At 42.2% G+C, this 15,000-nt stretch overlaps 1 protein-coding gene and 1 long non-coding RNA gene across 7 annotated transcripts in view; one reads left to right on the top strand and one right to left on the bottom strand.

The window, feature by feature from the left end:
- LOC135109177 (protein tramtrack, beta isoform-like) overlaps positions 1 to 15,000 on the top strand; it is a 198,878-nt gene that overhangs the window by 141,787 nt on the left and 42,091 nt on the right. The gene's annotated exons all lie outside the window — the stretch shown is intronic.
- Positions 1,430 to 15,000, bottom strand: part of LOC135109181 (uncharacterized) — a 59,745-nt gene continuing 46,174 nt past the window's right edge. Inside the window, exon 3 of the long non-coding RNA XR_010272605.1 lies at positions 1,430 to 2,748. This is a non-coding gene — a long non-coding RNA (uncharacterized LOC135109181). The remainder of the gene's footprint in view (positions 2,749 to 15,000) is intronic.

Genomic DNA, 15,000 nt, shown 5'->3' with positions numbered 1-15,000 from the left:
TGTGTGTGTGTGCGCGCGCGCGCGCGCCTTTCGCCGTACTTCTTCACCCTGCACCCTAAGCCCTCCTCCTCCTCCTCCTCCTCCTCCTCCTCCTCCTCCTCCTCCTCCTGCTAGCCTACACCCTCACCCCTTCCTGTCACGCCTCGCCCCCGCCCCTCCCAGAGCTGTCACGCCGGCACCCCATCCTGGCAGCAGGACCACCACCACTGGCCTCACACTCACTCACTCCTGTTCTGCTGTTGCTCTCTCTCCTCCCGCCTGCACCTCGCGATGACTGACTGACTCGTGTGTGTGTGTGTGTGTGTGTGTGTGAGAGAGAGAGAGAGAGAGAGAGAGAGAGAGAGAGAGAGAGAGAGAGAGAGAGAGAGAGAGAGAGAGAGAGAGAGAGAGAGATAACGTTTCAGTTTTAGCCACCTTCCTTTCCACTTTTTTACTCTTGTGCCTGATCCTTCCTTCCTCTCTCCACCCCTCCTCCTCCTCCTCCTCCACCACACTATTTTCAAGACACTCAAGATCTTTTCTACCTTCTGACGTCAAAATAATTCCTCAGGTTCAAATATTTTTTCCTTATTTTTTTTTATTTACCTTTATTTTTCTCTCCTCCTCCCACGTACATATTCTTGTCTTGACCGCACCCCTTGCAAGCGTCACCGTCACCTCCTCCTCCTCCTCCTCCTCCTCCTCCTCCTCCTCCTCCTCCCTCCTCCTCCTCCTCCTCCTCCAGTACCAAGAAGTCGGTCAATTCAGTTTGGTTATTAGCTTTTAGTGTACATTGGTAGTGAAGTTCGGCTGTCGTGATGGGTTTTTGTCGCCTTCCTTCCTCGTCCTCGCTCTCTTCCTCTTCTTCGTTCTCTCTGGTGTTTCTTCCTCCTCTTCTCCTCTTATCGTCTGCTCTTATGATTTTTTTTATTTTCTTTTCTCATCCTTGCGTTTTTTCTTTCCCCTTCGTGTCTTTTCCTCGTCTTTCTTGTGTTTTCTTCTTCGTCCTCTTCTCTTCTTGCTCGTTATAATTTTTTTTTCTCTTTTCTCACCCTAGCGTTTTTCTCTTCCCTTTCATCTCTTTCTCCTCGTGTTTCTCCTTTCATCGTCGTCATCTCCTTATCTTGTACTTCTCTTCTTCCTTTCGTTCTTGTGTACTGTAGGTTAAGGTGATGCTGTCTTTTATCCTGCTGCTTTCTTTTTTCTTTTTTTTTCTTCGTTCTCGTCAGTTTTCCTCGTCTTTGTTCACGCATACCTCGTCCTCGCTTGCCTCGTCTCGTCGCCCTCGTCTTGGTTCTCATACAGGTAAACGTGAAGTATCAGGAATAATTTACTCTCCCTTTATTTCCTTCTTCCCTTTTCGTCTCTATTATGTCTTTGTCCTCGTCTTTCTCTTGTTCTTCCATCCTCGTCCTTCTGTTAACCCAGTTCTCGTATTTTTTTCTTGTTTTTCCATCTTTGTATTCCTTCTATATTCTTATGTTCTCGTTCTTCTGTCCTCGTCCTTCATTATTTCTCCCTTCTCGTCCTCGCCCCTTCATTCTCCTCCTCGATACTCAACCCATCCTTCCCTCCTCATTCTTATCTTTCCATGTATTACCTTGTCTTCGTCTTCCTGTGCTTCCGCTTCCTCGTCAGACAGTCGCTTGCATGGAGGCGCCAGTCAGTCGGGAGGGGGGTTCTGTTCTCGCGCCTCTCCCTGTTGCTTGGATTACCTGTACCTGTTACCTGTACCTCGTTACCTGTACAGGGACTTCCGTTCGTCCACTCAGGTAATCTTGTTCACTGACAGGGGAAAAAATCATGAGTGAGGCGTTTTCACCCTTCCACTGCCTCCCTTCCTCTCTTTCTCGCTCCCTTTCTCCCTGGGTTTCTTTTCTCTCTCTTTTCTCTGTCTCTCCTCGTCACTCTTTTGTTTTTTTCCTTCTCCTTTCTTTCTTTCCCCTTTATATCTTTGTCTTGTCTGTCCCAGTTTTCTTCTCTCTGTCTTTTCTCTTTTTTCTCCCTCTCCTTGCTTCCTCCTCTCCCTGCCTTTCCTCCTTCTCCTCCTCCCTGTCTTTCCTCTCCTTGTCTTTCCTTCCTCTATTACTATTTTCCTTTCCTCTATGTCTATCCTCATAACTCTGTTTCTCCTTGTCTGCTCCATTTCTCCCTGCTTCCTTCTTTTCCCCTTCTCTCCTATAACCCCTTCCCTCTGCCCTGGTTTCCTTGTCTTGACTCCCTTCCTCTCCCTGTTCCACCATGTCTCACTCCCTGACTTAACTTCCACTCCCTCCCTTAATGCCACGCTCTCTCCCTCTCCCCTGTTCCGGCCACCACCAGTCTCCCCTCGCTCCCTTGCTTTACTCAGAACACCCTCTCCCCCAGACTGGTCCAGTTAAGTTAATCTGTTTCTAGTATGCACTGCGAGGCCAAGGGAAAATAAGACGAGGTAACAATAGCGAAGCAAAGCAAGTTAGTCCTCGTGTCCCTCACTCGCTCACCCTCCTGACTTCCCCTCCTGTATGTCTGTGTGTGTAGGTGTGCTTGTGTGTCTGTTCCTCCCTCTCTCCCTCTCTTATTCTCCTCCCTCTCCCTCCCTCTTGCGGTTCATTCACACTCACACGCTCACCTCCGAACCCCAAGCAGTGAAGCAGTACAAACGAATCACCTTCTTGCTCCTTCTTTGTTGTCTACTCTCTCTCTCTCTCTCTCTCTCTCTCTCTCTCCTCCTCCTGTTGCTCCGGGTTCAATCTTGGGCCTCGTGGAGCTTTGACCTGCTGGCGATAGCTGAAAGGTGATTGGTTGTCTTAATATGGGTATTTTGTTGGTGATTGGTTCATGGGTTTGATGAGTGAGGTTGGTAACTTTTTTGGATTGGTTGGTTTAAGTTTGTGAGTAGTGAATTGGAAAAAGAGAGGAAAACCGTGAATATTTGAATAGGGACCCGTGAATAAGGGAATAAGTTTTTTTTTCTCTCCTTTTTAGGGATATGTAGAATTGGAGAGGAAATAAAGTAGGTTTTGATTTGGGAGTGATTGATTAGGTCCATGAGAGGTGAAAGGAAAAGAAAAATTAAAAGTGAATAAGACAAAAGTAAGATTTTTAAGGGATATGTAGAATTGAAGAAGAAATGACGTGGCGTGAATGTGGAGTGCAGTGAAAAAAAAAAGTAATAATGTCATAATAAAATAATTAAATGAATAAATAAAGAGAAGAAGAAAAAAACGATAAATAACGAAATGAAAATAATAAAGTGGTCAGAACCAGGAAACTTTTGGGGAGATTTTCCCTTCTCCTCCTCCTCCTCCTCCTCCTCCTCCTCCTCCTCCTCCTCCTCCTCCTCCTCCTCCTCCTATTCCCCACACTTCTTTTCCTCCTTCAATCAGCTAATAACCAAAAAGTCAAAGAGAGAGAGAGAGAGAGAGAGAGAGAGAGAGAGAGAGAGAGAGAGAGAGAGAGAGAGAGAGAGAGAGAGAGAGAGAGAGAGAGAGAGATGAAAGGTAAACCGAGATGGAAAGGGTCAGATAAGAGAGGATGGGGTCAGCATATTACCCTGACAAGTAAGATAGGAAGCAAATAAGTAAAGAATATACACGACAGATGAGTGATAAGAGAGACAATGAAATGAAGGAATAAAGGAAGTATTAACTAAAGAGAGACAGAAAATAAGTACGAAGTAAGCTGCAAGTGATTCTGTTATCAGTCAGCAAGATACAGAAATAGGAGGAAGAGAGAATTAAGTAAATGTTCAAGATACAGATGAATGAAGTTAACAGTCATTAGAGGCAAATTACAAGAGATAGAGAAATATTAGTGAGATAAGAAGAAAGACTTGTTAATTTAGATGTAATGTAAGAGAGAGAGAGAGAGGAGAGAGAGAAGAGAGAGAGAGAGAGAGAGAGAGAGAGAGAGAGAGAGAGAGAGAGAGAGAATCAAGTCATCAATGTGGAGTTAGGAAAGATTAAAATGTTAGTAGATTAGTGAGAAAACGATGCTTAAATAAAATACAGGATAGGAAAGGTTAGGTGAGGTAGACAGAGAGAGAGAGAGAGAGAGAGAGAGAGAGAGAGAGAGAGAGAGAGAGAGAGAGAGAGAGAGAGAGAGAGAGAGAGAGAGAGAGAGAGAGATAGGCCTTATGTAAGATAGAAAGATCAATCGTCGATGCAACTTAGACGTAAAAAAAATAATAATAATAATAAATAGATAAATAAATAAAATATAAAGATCAATTCAACACAACAATGATCAGATAACAAAGAACATAAGAACATTTAAATTAGTCGAAGCAAAGTCACACACACACACACACACACACACACACACACACACACACACACACACACACACACACACACACACACACACACACACACACACACACACACACACACACACACACACACACGTAAGCCAATCTTTCTTAAGTCATCAATGAGTAAAGAGTAACGGAGCTCATCAATTGCCATCACTCAGCTTTAGTTGGTATTCCGGAGTGCGTGAGTGAGTGAGTGAGTGAGTGAGTGAACGAGCGTGTGAGTGAGCGTGACTGCACAGGGAGTTGATTGAGTGACTGAGGAGTGATAGTTGGTTTAATAAGCGTGAGTGAACGTGACTGCGCCGTGAATAAATGAGTGAAGGTGAATGAGAGAGAGAGAGAGAGAGAGAGAGAGAGAGAGAGAGAGAGAGAGAGAGAGAGAGAGAGAGAAGAGAGAGAGAGAGAGAGAGAGAGAGAGATAATTATGGGCTTAGAGTGTGTACCTAGAAATGAGTAAGAGGATATGAATGAATGTACCTAATGAGTGAGTGAGTGACTAAGCGCGCCAAAGTGAATGAGTAAATAATTAAATAAAAATAAGGAAGGTGTGACACTGAAGAATAAATGAGTTAATGAAGCTGACTGAAAGTAGACCCAATGACTGTGAGTATACAAGTGTGTCTTATGTAAATGAGTGTGACTGGCCGCACCGCACCATGCACTCTTATTTTGAAACTCTCTGGCCGCACCTTCACGACTTCCCAAAAACTCTAGTTGAAGTTACCATAGTCTTTAAGGGTGTTTCTACGGTTCCAGTGACAGATGATTAATTTTAATAGGCTCTAGTTGAAGTTACCCTAGTCTTCAAGGGTGTTTTTATGGTTCTAGTGACAGATTAGTAATTTTAATACACTAGTTGAAGTTACCCTGGTCTTTAAGGGTGTTTTTATGGTTCTAGTGACAGATTAGTAATTTCAGTAGGCTCTAGTTGAAGTTACACGGATCTTTAGACTGTTTTTACGGTTCTAGTGACAGATTAGTAATTTTAATAGACCAGTTGAAGTTAAACGGATCTTTTAAGTGTTTTTACGCTTCTAGTGATGGATGACTAATTTTAATAGACTCTAGTTGAAGTTACACTGGTATTTAAGGATGTTTTTACGGTTCTACTGACAGATTAGTAATTTTAATAGACTCTAGTTGAAGTTACACGAATCTTTAAAGGTGTTTTTTACGCTTCTAGTGACAGATTAACATGATTTTTCCACATTATCAACAGAAGCACTCTTGAAAACCCGGTTCATCATCTTTATGGCGTTTGAAGATAGTCGTGGTGAGAGCGAAGCGTATCAGAGGAAGGGCCACAGGAAGGCAGGAGGAACAGTGAGGGAGCATGTCACGGTGTGGTGGGGTGGCGTGGGGTAGGACAGACAACCAGACAGGCAACCAGACAAGCGAGCAGACAGCAACTGAGCAGCACAGGTGTTCTTCCACCACACCTCCAACTACACCACGACAGGAAATATTAATAACAGGCTTGCCCGCCACCCCACCAGGAAATTCAGCTTGATAACGTAAAGAAGACGACATACTAATGAGTTTTTTTTTTCTTTTTTTTTCATGTCTAGTTTGGTTTTAGCTATTAGTATTATGACTGGTTTATTTCCTATTCACCACACACGCACACATACACACACACACACACACACACACACACACACACACACACACACACACACACACACACACACACACACACACACACACATTGTATATGTTTAAAATTGATATTAGGGTAGAGTAGTGAACGTGTGTGAAGTTGCATTTGGTATTTGGTTATCATGAAATGTGAGAGGGGATTAGTTCTTCTGGTTCTCCTTCTTCATCTTTTATTACTACTACTACTACTACGTCTTGTACTAGTATACCACCACCACCACCGCCGCCGCCACCACCACAAAACAAATCATAAGAAGTGAACCGACACCACTTACACTCTTCAGCATAACAATTAAGAAGAAGAAGAAGAAGAAGAAGAAGAAGAAGAAGAAGAAGAAAATAAAAGACTCGAACTATCAACATTCGCTCCATCGTAAAATTCCACTCTTAACATTCCACCTTTAACTGAGACAACGAATGAATGTACAAGAGTCCACAACAAGAATATCACCATTACTCTTACTATTCTTATCATCATCATCATCATCATTAATGCCGTCAGGAGCCAAACCACTATTACTTCATCTCCTCCAGCTGTTCTTCCGCTCACCCACTGGAGACCAAGACAGAAGGCTCCTGGTGTGGGTGCTTCCTGTCAGGCCGCTTTTGGGGGAGGTTAGTTAGGGCGCGAGGAAGCAAGGCGAGGAGAGCTGGGAGACTTGTGGGAGAAGAGTGGGGGGGGAGGAGACAGAGGGAAAGGAAGTGTTGGGGTAGGCGACAAGGAAAATTAATGTGGAGAGGGAGAGAGAGAGAGAGAAAGAGAGAGGATGGGTTGTGGAGGGGGAGATGGTTGTGTGAAAGTCCTGTGTGATGATGGAGGGTATGGGTATAAGGGAGGAGGAGGAGGAGGAGGAGGAGGAGGCGGAGGAGGAGGAGGAGGAGGAGTAGAGCTTAGAGAAGGCGAAGGAAAATGATAAGATGCATGGATAAAAGATAGGAGAAAGAGGAAAAGAAGATAGCGAACATTGAAAAAAGCATAATAATAAAGAACAGAAGATAGAGAAAAAGGAATGGAAGAAGAAATTAAGAAAAAAAAACAAGAAAAGTAAGGAAAACATGGAAAGACCGAAAGAAAACTGAGAACGAAAAAAACAAAAACAAGGATAGATAAGAAAGTAGAAGGTACAAAAAGGAAAGGGAGAAGTAGAGAGGCAAGGAGAGAGAGAGACAAGGAGTAGGAGTAGGGAAGGTAGTATAGGGGGGGCTGGCAGGAAGGGTAGGGCAGGCTGGGAGGGGTAGTAGGTAGGTCAAGGCTTACCTCAGTCTCCCCTTGCTGTTGCTGCTACAACCATTACCCACAGACCCAGTGCTGGCCTGCTGCCCTGCCCTGCCCCTGCTGCACCCCTTCCTCCCCTCCTCTCCCTTTCTGTCTGTCCTCCGCGCCGCCTCCCTTTTCCTCCTTCCACTTAATCGTTGTTTGGTTGTTGTTGTTTTTTTTTTTGTCTCGTTTCTTTCTTGTTATGTTTTTATTCTTCGATTTTTTTGTTTTTTGTTTTTCTTCTTTAGTTTTTTTTCTTTCTTCTTTTCTTCGTCGTCACTTTAGTCACTGCCTTCTTTTTATTCTTTCTTTTCATTTTTCTTCTTTCCTCCTCTTCCTCCTCCTCCATGCCTTCGTCTTCATCTTCATCACCTCCTCCTCGTCTTCCAGCCAGACACGGCCATTAACAAAACATGGCCCAACAACTACGTGTCAGAATTCGGAACTTCAGATTATGAGGTTTCCCGCACAAAAAGCAACACGCTGCGACGCACAAAAACAGGCGGCGGAGCAATCTGTCACGTCAGCGGGAGGTTTTCAGTCATTTATAACAAACAGGAGGCAACCGCGCTTGTCAGGGTTGGGAACATGACGTGAGCGCTTAAAGGAGATCGCGAACAAGATGGAACCGTCTATATCGTTATTCAAATTCGCGAAAAGGACGTTAGTGTGTTTAACAAGGTCGCGTAGAAGATATAAATGCGTTTGTCAAAGCCGCGAACATGACATTAACGAGTATTACGAAGTCGCGAAGAAAGGATGTTAGCGTTTATATGAAAATAGTGAGCAGGACGTAACCGCGTTTATCCAAGTCGCTAAGAGGGCGGTAGCGCGTATAACCAAGTCGCGAACGAGACGTCACGCGTTTATTCAAGTCACGATCATGACATCAACTAGCGTCACGAAGTCACGAAGAAAACCTAATCGCTTTTATGGAAGTAGAGATGGTGATAACGTGTATACTAATATTGCGTACGGAAACCATGAAAGCCTCAGCGCGCAGGACGAAATGGCGAACGAAATGAAAACCGCTTTTGTCTACGTCGCGAACAAGACGTCAGCGACTAACGAAATCACGAACGAGATGTAAACGCGTATATCGAAGTCGCGAAGAGGACATGACGTTTAACACTCCCGCATATATCAAGTTACGAACAAGACGAAAACCCGGTCATCGAAGCTGCGAACAAACAAACTAACACCGCACGTCTTAACACCCACACAACACCCAGCTTGAACACCTCACGAGACGCTGACATACACCAAAATGAAGGAAAATCATATAGTGAAATACAAAGAACTAACGAGACCTTTATCCATCCACAATGAAGGACAATCATATCGTGACACCCACATGGGATTAAAGGCCACGCATACTCAAGCCGCGGAGAACAAACAGCTGTACAGGTCACTCACGCAGCATCCGGATAGGTACTCAACACTTTGCGACTCTACATATCGTAGTGAAGGGACGTGGTGTTGTCAAGTAGAGGCCGAAGGTGAGTGTTGTAATAATTGGTGGCTTGATCTTCCGAGTTGATTTGTGTAGTGAAGGAAGATAGTATGCTTGTTTTTTGGTGGTATTTTACGAAACTTATTATTATGGTGTAAAAATTGTATTGTGAAGAAAGATAGTATAGGATGCTTAAGTTTTCTGGTGACATTTTACGAAGCTTTTTATTATATTGTAAAAGTTGTATTGTGAAGGAAGATAGTATAGGATGCTTCAATTATTGGTGGCATTTTACGAAACTTATTATAGTGTAGAAATTGTATTGTGAAGGAAAACAGTATAGTTTTTTTTTTTTTTTTTTTTTCCGTGGCATTTTATGAAACTTTACTATAGTGTAGAAAATGTAGAGTGATTGTACTTGCATGTGACTTGACATTTAATCCTTTTCCTGCCCCGGGCGTCTTTTGTTAACTCTGAGACCATCGTAATAAATTGTTTGATGGACATAGACACAGAAAATAAAAATGAGATTAATTTAATCTTTGCCAAGTTACAAATGCACGTTTTTAACACACTGTAGTAAAAAAAAAGAAAAAAAAAAAGGTCTTAAAAGTTGTAGAGGATCGTGGGAAACATTGACTAGCACTGAAAGGGTTAATAGTGAAAGAGAATGGCGTAGTGAAACAAATGGAGATGTAAAATGATAGATGATATATTTCTGGTGACATTTTAATTTTAAGCTGTTTGTTATCGTGAAGTAAAAACGTTAGTGATTCCATAACTGAACGTGACTTGGCACTGAACCATATGATATACAGTGAAGGAGAATGGTATAGTGACGTGAACAGTGACGTAAATTATTTCTGGTTATAATATTTTGCGAGGCTGTTTATTTTTATAGTAAATTAAAAACATTAGTGATTTCGTAACTACAGGCGACGTGGCTTTGAACCAGGCGATGTACAGTAAAGGAGAATGGTACAGTGTAGTAAACAATAACGTAAGTGCAGCAAGAATAGACGGTTTTCGGAAGTTGTTTTATAGTGAATTCAAAATGGTGCAGTGATTTCGTAACTAATAGGACTTGGCATTTAAGAACGATACAATGAATTAAACAGTGACGCAAATGCTACAAGGATGGACGATTTTGTTGTCGTATAGTGAATTAAAAATGTCACAACGATTTCGTAACAACAGGTGACTTCACATTGAACCGGACAATTGATGTCATAGGGAAGAATAGCACAATTAAATAAATATTCCGGTAAGAACGCAGGAATTATAAGCGACTCTTTGGCTTAATATTAATCGGAAGTCGATGGCGGGTGATCAAAGCGATGGTTTAACGAATTCATTGACGATGCGCGCCTTTCATGGCCTGTGAACCGTCAAGGCGTGGTGGTGTACAATAGGACAAGTGTTGGTGACTGGCCCTGACCTCCTGTGTGACTGAGGTGTGCGGGTGGCTAACTGGTTGTCATTACTTTACGATTCCAAGTTAGTAAGTGGTTGTTATTACGTCATACTACGGTTGCAAGTTAGTATTAAGTGTTTGATGAGGGATAATAGTAAAATCTTCGTGGCTAACTATAGGAGAGCTGAATTCCATGGCGTCTTTTGGGATCCAGTGACTGCTTTTATCACCCAAGTGTAGTCAGGTAGACGGTGATTAGGCAGACCTTTTTTTCCTCACTGTGTGTGCCCTTGACTTGACTCCGGAATGAATAATAATATAGATCAATAAGGAAAAAAAAAGTAGAGCCACGCCCTTACAAGTAAACGGGTTAAGTTGAAAGAAAACACAGTTCATGAAATCTATAGTTGGAATTAATAAAACTAGGTTCTTTATTTATTTGTTTATTATTTATTTATATATTTATCCATTCATTTTTAATTTGCGAAGTTTAATCGAAGAGCAAAAAATAAATAAATAAGTAAATAAATAAATAAATAAATAAATAAATAAATAATAAAATGGAGAAAAGATCCATTTCATTACCGCTTAACTGAGTAGATGATAAAAAGAGCAACTAAATCCCAAGACACGCAAGCAAATCAGTTCTCAGGTCCACCCGGAATGACTATGTGGGAACTACAACCGCCATGGCTCCAGAACAGCCGAAAAAAAAAAAAAAAAAAAAAAAACTGAAAATCACCATGGCACTTCGTTCTGTACATCCGCGGGAACTGCAAGATATTGAGCCGGAAACAGAAACGAGAACACGAGTAACGAAAGATTCACAAAGAGCCAAAAAAAGTGACATGCATAACACCATCACTTTATCTTCACCTACACACAAGCGTCGAGGAAAGTAAAAAGCATCGTCCTCAAACCTACAGCAATAGAAACGAGAACAGGAGGGACGAATGATTCACGACGAACCAAAAAGAACTTGACACATAACACCATCACTTATTCCTTCACCTCCGTACATACACAGGAGCGTCTAGGAAGGTAAAAAACAGTGTCCCCAAACTTACGGAAAGAGAAACGAGAACACGAGGAACGAAAGATTCACGAAGATTTAAAGAAGAACTTGACATATATAACACCATCACCTCCACATCTCCGTTCGGGCGTCGAGGAAATTAAAAAGTCCCCAGACCTACGGAAATGGAAACGAGGACACGAGGAACGGATGAAGAACTGAAAACTTTACGTAACACGTTTACACAAGAGCGGCGAGAATAAGAAGCAGCGTCCGTCCACAGACCTACAAGAAAATATACTTATAACACAGCACTTGAAACCTGACCGCGCCTCTCATCTAAGATACTGTTTCACTCTTCGCACTGCAAAAACACGCACGTCGGCCAAGTTACAGTCAACATTTCAAGATATTCTGGAACAATAACAACAAAATATTACTCAAGTTATACTCAGGTTAATTACGCCACGGTTCATGTTTCGAAACGTTTTGTTCTCATAAGACTGTTTTCAAAGGCAACGAAGATTAGTCTGGTTCTCATGAGGTAGCATGTCCGTTGGTTCATATTTCAAAATGCCTTGTTCCTTCATTAGACTATTTTCAAAGGTCTGGTTCTCACGAAGCAGAATGCTTGTTTAACTATTACAGGGGTCATGAAAACATAATTGCAAACCTCATTAACTTCCACTAGAGCTTGTTAACGGTCACGATAAGGCGCTGAAAGGTGTGAGAATACAGATTCAAATCGTTTCTTCTCTATACCAGTTTTCGTAACATGAACAAACAACTGGCGCGTCAAGTTTTGTATCTGCTCGTCGCGGAGTCTTCAACCAGTTCGTAAAATGAAAATGCCAAGCATGATTTCGATGTTCAGAAATGGCAATAAAAAGTGACGTTAAACATTACCGATCTATAAACGAAAGTGGCAAGCGTGACTCCAGTGTTCAGAAATCGCGGTAAGAAAGTGACGCTCAACACTACCAATATAGAAATCTCAGCGTGAGTGACAAGTGAAGTTACAGAGACGTGATGAAAAACTGATAAAATTTGTGGTATATAAGATACAAATAAGAATTCACGTGTTTAAAAGACTCATGTTGGAATAATTTGTTTCATATTTTCTCATACTTTCCCACGAAAGTTTCCATTCCTTGGGTGATGGATAGAAAAACGCGTTGGCGCAATACGTACACAGATTTCCTAAAACTTGTAAGATTTAATAAGATACAAACAAGACTCATGTTGGATTAACCTTTATTTTTTCCCACGATGGGTTCCATTTCTTGGGCGGATAGATAATAGTATAAAAAAAATATATATATATATGTATATATTTATAAAGAAACGATGGAGCAATACACCTTGATGTAAAACACGTTGTAGGATTCAGTAAGCTACAAACAAACGGTTTTAAAGACTCTTGCTACATTGGAATAATCTGCTTTATTTTTTTCATTGGATGGATAGATAAAAAAAAGCACGGTGGCGCAATACGTACACCCCGATTTCCAAAAGGTCTGAGCGGCGTGTCTGGCGGGTGACTACTAAACAATCTACATTCACCGGAAGTGGATGATGAACTGCGTGCCGGGATCAGACTGGCTTACTGGTCCAAGACAAAGGGCTGTTCTTGTGTCGAGACCTGTCACCTGTGCAGCATGTGTACCATAAGGATCAATACTGCTTCCCGCCCACTTCAGCCACTTTTGAAACTGAAGTCCTGGGTGTGCATATAAGGATCAATACGCTTCCGCCCACCTCGCCGACTTTTGAAACGCAAGCCAAGTCGGATGTCTCAATTTGCGGCCGATGCCAGTTTGAGAGGAGCACTTAGCACTAAGGACTGTGATACCGCCGAGAAAGACCCGGGCAAGGTAATCCAGCGGCCCTATGAGTGGCGGATGGCCTTCAACTTCGAAAAGTGTAGTGATGAATACAGCGCGGCGCCAGAAGCAGGGAGTGACGCGCGTGGCGGGCCGCTGAGGGCTGAGGACGCGGCGGCAGATTACGTCGTCATGCAAACCACCGCCGTCAAATGTTGAGAGCGAATCTGATGACAAAAAAGGAGAAGGAAAAGAAGAAAAAAGTAATACGATGCTTGGCTTCATGAGTAATTTCGGAACAAGACGCCGGAAATTGTTCTACTGATGTGTATCTCGCCGGCGCTGTCCCTCCTCAGCCACATGATGATATACGAGTACCTGCAGCTGAATAATGAAAGATTACACTATAAATACAACGACGAGGCGCGAAAGTTAATCCATCATTTACCCATTCACTACCTTGGCATCAATTTTATTATATTCTACATGCCATTAGAGAATTTTATCAAGTAATGGATGGCAGTTCTCATTACCAACTCGTTATAAATGTCATTAGAGGATCTTATCAAGTTGATGTTAATTTTCGCTATCAATTAGTTATAGATAAACTAGTTACTCATCCAACACAGTAGCACTTTATCTTTTATGACCAACAGGTGGCTTGATGAGGTTAGGAAGATGCGAGGAAGCTGTGTTGATCTGAATGAGCTGAATGGAAATTAACAGATGGCTTGATGAAGTAAGGAAGCTGCGAGGAAGCTGTGTTGGTCTGAATGAGCTGAATGGAAATTAACAGATGGTTTGATGAAGTAAGGAAGCTGCGAGGAAGCTGTGTTGGTCTGAATGAGCTGAATGGAAAGTTAACAGATGGTTTGATGAAGTAAGGAAGCTGCGAGGAAGCTGTGTTGGTCTGAATGAGCTGAATGGAAACTAACAGGTGGCTTGATGAGGTTATGAAGCTTTCTTGTACTGAGTATGCTGCATGGAAGCTAACAGGTGGCTTGATGATGAAACGGTGTGTTGTACTTGAATGGGCAGAATGGACCTTTTGGGAATAGGGAGTAGGGGCCCCGTGCGAATCAAGCAGGGCGAAAGAAAACATGTTAGTCGTTCCCAGCACAAGACAAGGACACGTGGAGGTAAATACAGGTGTTCAATAGTTTTTATATTAACCTAACAGTATCGATTAATGGAAGGTCTTTGAACCGAGAACTAACGCCGCGACACACAATGGTGAGGCAAACAAAGACAACCCGTGTACCACCACCGACCTCCGCTGAATTTTTTTCCCTCCCCACCGTGTTGTCATTCACTGGAACGCGCCGCCACCGGAAGTAAAAAGTTCAAAAGCGATGAATTCATTAAGGAGGCTCCAGGATAAATGGCGGTGAACGTTACACACGACGTAAAAACTCACCACTCATAATTAGCGCCGCCACAGGAATGCGTCCACTCAAGTTGTTCTCTTCGTATTAACTTGTCCTTAAATTTCTGAGGCAAGTGAAGCCTGGGTTACTTATCCTCCTTGTTGTGAAGTGAAAAAAAAAGAAAAAAAAATTGACGTCTCCTTCCGTTCTCCTCTTAGTGTGAGCTTATTCTTAATTTATGAAGCTTGTGAAGTCTGGTTTATTTATCCTCTGTTATGAAGTGGCAAAAAAATTGTCTTCTTTTCTTCTCTTCTCTTACCGTGAGTTTATTCTTAATTGTGGGACATTTGAAATTTGCTTTACTTATTCTCCTTGTTGTGAAGTGGCAGAAAAAAATTATGTTCCTCCTTTTCCTCACTGCTCTTAGTGTGGGCTTATTCTTGTTCTGAGGCATGTGAAGTCTGGTTTACTTATTCTCTTTGTTGAGAAGTGACAGATAAAAAAATTGTTTCCTCTTCCCTCCTTCTCTTAGTGTGAGTTTATCCTTAAGTCTGTGGCATGATAAGTGTTTTATTTATCCACCATGTTGTGAAGTGGCCAAAAAAAAAAAAAAGAAAAAAAAATGGTCTCCTTAACCTGTAAACATTTCTACATTCCCTCGTTCTTTATGAGCTTGTCCTTACTTTCTGAGGCATGTGAGGTTAGCTTTATTGATCCCCCTTATTGTGAAGCGGC

The sequence above is a fragment of the Scylla paramamosain genome, chromosome 18 (genome assembly GCF_035594125.1).
Source record: "Scylla paramamosain isolate STU-SP2022 chromosome 18, ASM3559412v1, whole genome shotgun sequence".
In the NCBI taxonomy this organism is placed as follows: domain Eukaryota; kingdom Metazoa; phylum Arthropoda; class Malacostraca; order Decapoda; family Portunidae; genus Scylla; species Scylla paramamosain.
The sequence above is the reverse complement of the archived record's forward strand: the minus strand, read 5'-3'. Positions and strand labels throughout refer to the sequence as shown.